This window comes from Amphiprion ocellaris, chromosome 1, assembly GCF_022539595.1.
Source record: "Amphiprion ocellaris isolate individual 3 ecotype Okinawa chromosome 1, ASM2253959v1, whole genome shotgun sequence".
Classification (NCBI taxonomy): domain Eukaryota; kingdom Metazoa; phylum Chordata; class Actinopteri; family Pomacentridae; genus Amphiprion; species Amphiprion ocellaris.
In genome coordinates this window covers 22,775,724-22,782,615 of record NC_072766.1, presented here as the reverse complement: position 1 = coordinate 22,782,615, position 6,892 = coordinate 22,775,724, and the positions used below count along the sequence as shown (strand labels likewise).

General features: G+C 38.5%; 1 protein-coding gene across 2 annotated transcripts in view; it reads left to right on the top strand.

Annotated features, from left to right (window-relative positions):
• The first annotated feature begins 128 nt into the window (after positions 1 to 128).
• The window catches only part of adcy7 (adenylate cyclase 7), a 62,695-nt gene continuing 55,931 nt past the window's right edge, over positions 129 to 6,892 (top strand). For both annotated transcript variants that reach the window (XM_023275818.3, XM_023275817.3), the window contains exon 1: positions 129 to 269. The gene's annotated coding sequence lies outside the window, so the exon portion shown is untranslated. The remainder of the gene's footprint in view (positions 270 to 6,892) is intronic.

Genomic DNA, 6,892 nt, shown 5'->3' with positions numbered 1-6,892 from the left:
TTTTAAGTGCCCTGTGTGTAGTTCTTTTGGTTGCAGCTCCATTTTGTCTGACTGCATAATAAGGAAACAGAAGTAACCCGCACACAGTGAGGTAAGGAGCGTCGGCAGGCGCGTGGGTGTGAGTGACAGGAGGGGTGGCGTTCTCGCTCGGAGCAGCGCGCGCACGGTTGAGGAGAAGAGGAGCGCGGCGACCAGAGCACGCGCTCCCAGCCCGCTCCTCTCCGTCATTAGCGCTCATTTACCTCCCGGACGATGCTGCCGCCGTTCAGGTAAGATGCTAAACCGGTGCTCGGTTCAAGTATAACGGCTCCTTCTGAAACCTTCCAACCTGTGTCCCCTCCGGCTGCTGCCACGACGCTCAGAGAAAAGGTTAATTGTTGCTGCGCTGAAACAAAAAAAGAGTTAACAAGACGGTTGTCTCAGCCCAAAACTTTCAACCTCTGTCAAGGCCTTTCGGTTCCCGTAAAAGTTCCAGTCGACGTCTGTGTACACATGTACGTTTGAAGTTTAAAAAAGATTTAGATAACGACTTTTTTTTCTCCACGTTTTTTGTGACGCGTTTTACCTGGCTGCTTTTGTCATGTAGACTGCACTGTAAGTTTAACTGGTGCATTTCGGGTTACTTGAGCTAGCTAACGAGGCTACTTATTCTGGTTCCCTTGGGCTTAGCAACTGTTGAGGTAGAGGTTCAGATGTGAATACCTGTGCGAAGTCGCTGTGAATCTGAGGATTTGTTTTTATAGACGACTGAGTCTCAACTAGGAGCATTCAGCCAGCATCACAGGAAGGTATGACGTGAGCTGGAAACGGTCCGTAAATGTATTTCACTTCTTCTAATGATCTCATTTTAAGCAGTTTGTCGGTGCCGTCTGTTATGAATTAATCACACCTGTGTTACTGTTTATCAAGAGATACACGGCCCCTGAATGAGCAGAATAAACGTGAAACTATGGTAGTGTTGTTAAAGCAGTCGTGATGAATTTCTTAACATTGTCTCTGTGTGTTCATCCAAATATGAATTTGTCTTTTAATTTCTTTGGGATAGACTTAAGCTTGCTTTGCACTGAAGTCTGTACAAGTCTGTCAGCTTGTGTCTTTAGTCAATGACCTGGTGTTCTTCCAACTAAACCTGACCCCAAAACAGGAAATGTTTTTTTTTACAAATATGCAAAAGGGCTACTGTGTTGTCAGATGCTGACTTGTAGGGGTTTATCTCTTTGTATCGCTTTCTAGAACAGTTTGCTCATTGGTTTAGCAGGACTAATGTCTCTGTCAGAGTGCCTGGACACTCACATTTTAGAGTTACTGCTGATTGTTGTCTCCTTGTAAAACCTGCCACATAAAGCAAGACATTTTGAACAACAGAAATGCCATAACTTTATAGTTATTTTCTGTTTTATTGGTTAAAACACAGTTCTGCTTCACAGATGGCTTAATGTTTTGAAATTCTGCATTATTTGACTAAAACAAGTCATACACAGTTTGTACGTTCTTAATCTAATGTGAGCTTCATATGGATGTCAGGTACACTTTTTGAATTATTGCCAGTGAAACTCCATAGCTGTGCAGCCTTGCCGTTAGCACAAGAAAGCAACAAGAGTAATTTTTAATAAAGTCAAAGTAGAAGATTGTGAAACTTAGATGTTTGGGTCATTTACTCTGTTTAGATTGTTTGTCCAGTTTTTGAGATAATCACCTCACAGATTTCTCCCACAATCCCAATAACATGGGTTTGAATTGGATTTTGTTAATAGTGTTCACAACGCAGAAGAACATTTCTGGATAATGTATAGCACTCACTTAGAATAATTTTCACAGGAACTACTGTCTGTTAAAGGAATGGTCCTAATTTGGTTGAGTTGTGTGTTTAAGTGTCAGTTCATTACAGTGTGAAATGAATACTGTCATGTTTAGAGCCCATTTTTCAAAATGAACAGGCAATGATGCTCATTGTCAATATAGAAATCTAACTATCATATATAGTTTATGGGCAACGATTACAATGCTTGGCCAGTGTATGGTTGTTCAACAAAATCTGTGTACAGATTATTGTTGTTGTTGTTACTTAATAGCTATTACTTTTATTCTGATTAGTGGAATATGTCAATTAAACAGCTTACATACTCATATCAGGATACCATGATGTAATACATTGGCTTTGACTGCAAAGCCTCCTTGTGATAATGCATTACAAATAATTTCAGGGATAATATGTTAAAAAAAATAAATAAAAAAAATAAAAAAATCACATCATTGTGAGTATTTAACTTTCATAAGTCTTCTGTGCAACTCCTTGGCTGTAACCTCTCTGAGTTTGTAATATAGTCTATTTCAGGTAGAGTCATGTAGTTTAAAAGTAGGATAAAGGGCGGTCCTGCAGTTTCTTTCACGTCGCAATAGGAGCTGTTCTCTATAGGCGTCTTGTAAAAATATATCACAGTTCGTTTCTTTTGTAAAACAAATTCTAAGTGTAGTTCTGCTGATTAAAGCTGTTTGCTTATGGTTTAATAGCTGTTGCTGTTTGCAGTGCGAGCAGAATTCTGTGTTTACGTAGAATGGGAGTCTAAAAACTGTGTGAACCCAGGGATTGGATGATAAAGGCATTCCTGTGCTTGTACTATAGAACACAATGATACACTTGGCTTCATGTTTCTGCTCATATAAAAAGCCTACATAGTGTTCTCAACTGCACAAGGATAACAGATTGTGTGTGACGAGTATCATTTCAGTAACATTTGGTTAATTACATAGTTAATCCCTTTGTCAGTTCTAGTAAATGGAGCTAGCTTATTTGGTGACCAGTTGTTGTTTTTCATCACATTAATTTGGTGACCATAAAATAATGAAGTAAAATGTACTTGAATGGTGAATATAACAAAACTAAAAAACAAAAATACATCAGGTCATAAATTAAGTGGGAGAGCAAACAGCATTCTTTTGATGTATGGAGGTGATTTGTGTATAATAGATGTATAAAGCTACATGATGGCACTACAGTAGGTTAGGGTTAAATTCTTGGTCATGGATCAGCAGATCAGTCACTGCTACAATGCCAGAGCCATTTCATAGAAGGCTTTAATCTAAATTGTGACACACACATTGGCATTTGTAGTTGGTGTCCAATTATCCATTGTGATGCTGTGATGTATCTCATTTTGACACTATGGGAACCTTGTTGTGTTTGTGCATGTTATAAGATTGATTTTACAGTTTGATGGATCTGGACAGGGACCATCTGTTGTGAGTTGTGCAGTGTAGACACATACGTACAAACAAAAAAACCCAGAGAACAGATCTGTACTGTTTACAGTGACACCAGAGTCATAGTCCTTCCTCAGTGTTTTTTTCTAACTAGTCTCTTAATAAACAGTGGTACAGTTGTTTTGTATATCTTTTTCCTCTATTAGGTGACCTCAGCTGACCATATATCCAGCATAAGGAAGGTTCCCAAAGTGATGTTTAAGTACTTTCAATTTTGGTTGTCCAAAACTGAGCATTTATTTTAGAGAATGTTTGATGTTCAGATTCTATATTAACTGTCTTTACTGTTCTGTCACATCTATAGTAAAACAGTGATGCAATGGTGCAAACAGACTCATCATTTTTTTTTTTTTTAGGGGACTAATGCGCATTAGTTAAGCCATCGATCTCATGAATCTGACCAGGCTTTGGCACGATCCTAACGGTTACTTTCGCTTTTGAACAAAAAGAAGTGTTTGCTCGGTTTTGGTTGATTCCTTTTTGTTAGAAATGAAAAAAACAAACCCATTAGTGGTCAAATTTGTTTCTATCCTCTATCATTAATGCTAAAGAAAATTGTGCTGACTCTGTGCTTGACAGTGACAGTGACCTTGACAGGAAATATAGGGAGCCTCCACAGGAAATGCAGATGTGACTCTTGTAGGTTTTCTTTAGAAATGGGCTTGCGCTGTAAAGCAAAGAGACGCATATGCTCTCCTTTTTTGCTACTTTCAGAATCTTTGTTCTTCTCATTTCTGGTATAACATTTAGAGGAACAGTTTCTTTTCCAACAAGAGATGCAGTAGGACCATATCTGTTTTGTGCAGTACTGATACAGTAAACCCCATCACTTCCCAAACAGCATCTTTTTCCAAGAACATATATGATCTGTATTTTAGAGTGTTGAGAAGGGATGTGCATCAAAATAGACCTACTGTCCCTCTTAAAAGTTGAGTACTTTCTTCCTATCTTTGTTTTAGCAGAGATGCTGTTCAGTTCTGTCCTGGATAAACACACACACAACCAGACAGGGTTGCTCACATAATGAGCATTTTATGTTATTAGGCCTCATGATGTTTTGCAAATGCTTCTAGCCACTCACAATGTTGATGAATTCTCCAGTTTCACCCCTTTGTCCCATCTTCCCATCCTCATTTTTCATCATCGCTTTCTCTCATCCACTTTCAAGCAGGCTCTCTGCGCTCTCCCCTTCAGGTTTGAAACAAGAAGGGCTTGTCTAGATGGACAGTGCTAATCCCTGAACACACATTGGGGACTAATCGGACTCATTAACTCCAACTGTGGTGCTTCCAGCCAGATATCAGCACTAATCCTTCTTCAGCACAGCCTTTGCCATGCTTGTTCTAAATGCTCATCTTTCTCTGATGTTTTCCCTTGCAAATCTAGAGATAAAAAAAACTTGCCACATATAGTGATTTTGCAGTGCTTGTTTAGGAGACCCAATGGTTAGCTTTTAGCTTTAATTGTCATAGCTAAATTATTTATGACATAATGTAGTCATAATACACGTTTGACAACAGGTGTCATGCCAGAGTGTTTTAAGGCATAGATGTAAACACAGCTATAAAAAACAGAGCAAAAACAGTGGTCATCAGATCATTGGTCAGTGATTCAGGCCACTTACTGTCATGCACACCGGAACCACCAAGCTCTCTGGATTGTTTTCACACTGCTTAAGCTTGTTTGATCTATTTAAAGGGATCCTAACATCATCTCAGTACTTTCTAGTCTAAGCGGTTGAGGCTATAGCGTGGATGATGGAGATGACTTTCACTTTTGGCGATGAATCTGTCCATCTTTCACTCCCGTGATTACCTCTCATATTGTGTGCTGTGAAATTGTAGAATGCTCGATTTTGTAAGAAAACAATGAAAATGAGTCAGATGCTTAATTTTTACTTGATTGTGCTAGCCCACATTCATTAATCTGTACTAGGTGTTTTTCAAATTTTTGTTTCTGCCATGCCATTTCAAATATTCTGATATATTACTTGATATTCTCATTTGTCTTAATGCAACATCCCTGTACCTACATTGGAACACATACTAGATTAACACAGTGCTTTGTGTGTTCAAGTTCTATAATTGTATTTAGAGTAAGCAGGTGTTCAGAACTTTATGTAGTTGAATTTACACTGACATTATATTCCTGGTAAATATAGTTCAAAATGTTAAAAAAGGTCACCTTTTAACTATATTAAATAGTAACATTGTAGTAGTTTATGTACATATGTTGTTGGTATATTAACTTGTGCATTGTATTTGTACTGTGTGTTCTATTGTCATCAGCTGTCTAATTTCAGTTACACTTGTTCAGAACTACTAATGTATCTTGCCCAGGAAAGCTCTTGAGGGATCACAAAAGGCAGTGTCCGCTTACTTTTGTTGTTTGGAAAAGATCAGGGCAGCTGTGATGGGATGCTTTTGAGTGCCATTAGAGAAATGCCTGTTCATCCTATTTGTCAAATAGTTCCATTTTCTCAGCACTTTCTCCGCCCTCAGCCTTTTTGTGAAAACACTCACTACAATCTGTCTTCAGCAGTTGGGCGATGAAATGTATTTTGATGTATGCAGACACTCAGTGAATCACTTATATATGACCAAAAACATAGAACCAATCATATATTCAGACTCCCAAATGTTGTCTAAAATGCCTATAATGAACTGGCATGGGGCAACTAGTTGACAGCAGAATGTTTTGAGTCACATGGATACATGCAGAATGATCCTGTGTGTCTTAATGTCTTGATGGTATGCTGTGCTGAATGTTGGAATACCCTGCAGCCAACGTGAGCTAGTGCATGCCTCCTGTGAATGCTCGTTGAGTGTAGATGGTGCAGATGTGTGGGTGTCTGGCTCTCTCTCTCTTTTTCCCCATTTCATTTTCAGTATATTGTGCTAGCTGTGGTTCAAGGACATTATGTAATGCTTATGAGAGCACCTCATCTGGAGAAGTGCCATTGAGACACAGAGTCTGCAGAACTCACTTTAGAAATGAAAAACTTACCTGTGAAAGGCATTAGTAACTAAGGACACTGAATGGAGAGGGAAATTTGCACTATAACAGATAAACAGCTCACAGGCATCAAGATTCTTTGTAAGATTTCACCCATATGTAAGTTTCTTGATAGATTTTTGGTGAGCTTGACGACTCAGTTAATCTTTGAGGAGATTTTGCTAATGTGACTTGTAGTGCTGGGCGATATGGAAAAAAATCATATATCACGATATGGATTATTTTATATCACGATAACGATATATATCACGATGTACCACAATAAAGTATGTTTTCAGTTATTCTCTGAAAAGTTGGACAAAAATTTCATTGCTTACTTTTCTCCATGAAGCTTCAACCTGTTGCTAGGGCTGGACCCGAATATCCGAATATTCGGTCCGATGGTGGTATGTGGATATCAATTTTGAGATGCGAATATTCGCGCCCCCCCCCACCCCCCCCCACCCCCACCCCACGGAGTTTCTTTGTGAAAAATCTCTTTTTTATTCTTCTTTATTTTCACTTATATAAACTTAGAATATGCATAGTGACAAGAAAACACTAATACAATCGTCACAGGCTATTTAATGATATATTTGCTGTAATAATTGATAAAATCAGGTTAGAAACGATAGAA